The 1,102-nt window shown below is 36.9% G+C and overlaps 1 non-coding gene across 1 annotated transcript; it reads right to left on the bottom strand.

The window, feature by feature from the left end:
• Positions 1 to 755: 755 nt before the first annotated feature.
• LOC118909949 (U6 spliceosomal RNA) lies at positions 756 to 861 on the bottom strand. Its single transcript, XR_005023783.2, has one exon. It is a non-coding gene; the product is annotated as a U6 spliceosomal RNA (small nuclear RNA).
• Between the last annotated feature and the right edge of the window lie 241 nt (positions 862 to 1,102).

Here is a 1,102-nt window from a genome sequence, read left to right as displayed (position 1 = left end):
TACTGATTTAAATGCTAATCTCATCTAAAAAAACAGTTTCTAAAATAATGCTTGACCAAATATCTGGGTACTGTGACCTAGCCAACTTGACACAGAAAATTAACCATCATGATGTTTAATAAATACATGGTTAATGGATATATAGTGTTTTGCTCTGTAGAATAATGCACAGTTGCACAGAAGTGACCTGCGCCTGGTGCCATTCTGAGTCATTTGATGGCATAGCTTTCCAATCAACAAGACATAATTAGGGTTTCAAAAAAATGTGTCTAAGTTTAACTGGTGTCTTTCCTATCTAAACAGAATATAGTAAATCCCTTATTTTCCATTATAGTAACAGTGTAAGACCATGGGAGCAAGGGGCTTACTATCCCCTTACTGTTGCAGCCATGGGAACTTGGGCGGTCCCTGGCAGAGGCTGAGCACTCCAGGAAATCTTAACAGATGAATCCATGACGATTGAACTGAGCAGATATTAAAACTGCAGTAAGTTAAGTGTGACCAAGCTATTACATGTATATATTCTACAACAAAATTTAGCATCAGTACACATGCATAGGAGAAATTCCATTTCAATTTAATCTGAAACATTATACTTTTTGCTTGAACATTTGGAGAACAGGTTTATTGAAGTAGCCATTGTTAAGTAAAATATGAAGATCATGCCCAATTATATTCTGCATGGAATCTTTCATATGGATGAAATATTGTGTCAAACATTGAAATATTTTTTTTATGACTGCTACCTTGTTTTTAAAAATATGGAATGCTCACGAATTTGTGTGTCATCCTTGTGCAGGGGCCATGCTAATCTTCTCTGTGTCGTTCCAATTTTAGTATATGTGCTGCCGAAGCAAGTACCAAACATTGAAATAATTTAACTTTATGGTGAGACTTCTCAGTGGAGCCAGTCCTAGGGCTTATTGGTGGGTAACCGTACAGGGTGTGGGATTGCCTTTCCCAAAATATCTCCCTAACTGTCATCTCAGGGCATAAAATGCCCAAAGTGTCACCATTTGATCTGTATTCCTTTGTGTACTGAGGGGATTTTAACTTTCCAGCATTCTCAATCAAAACAGTAATACCTCACAAAGGATAATGT

Source organism: Manis pentadactyla, chromosome 6 (assembly GCF_030020395.1).
Source record: "Manis pentadactyla isolate mManPen7 chromosome 6, mManPen7.hap1, whole genome shotgun sequence".
Lineage (NCBI taxonomy): Eukaryota > Metazoa > Chordata > Mammalia > Pholidota > Manidae > Manis > Manis pentadactyla.
Note: the sequence above shows the minus strand (reverse complement) of the source record. Positions and strands in the feature narration are given on the sequence as shown.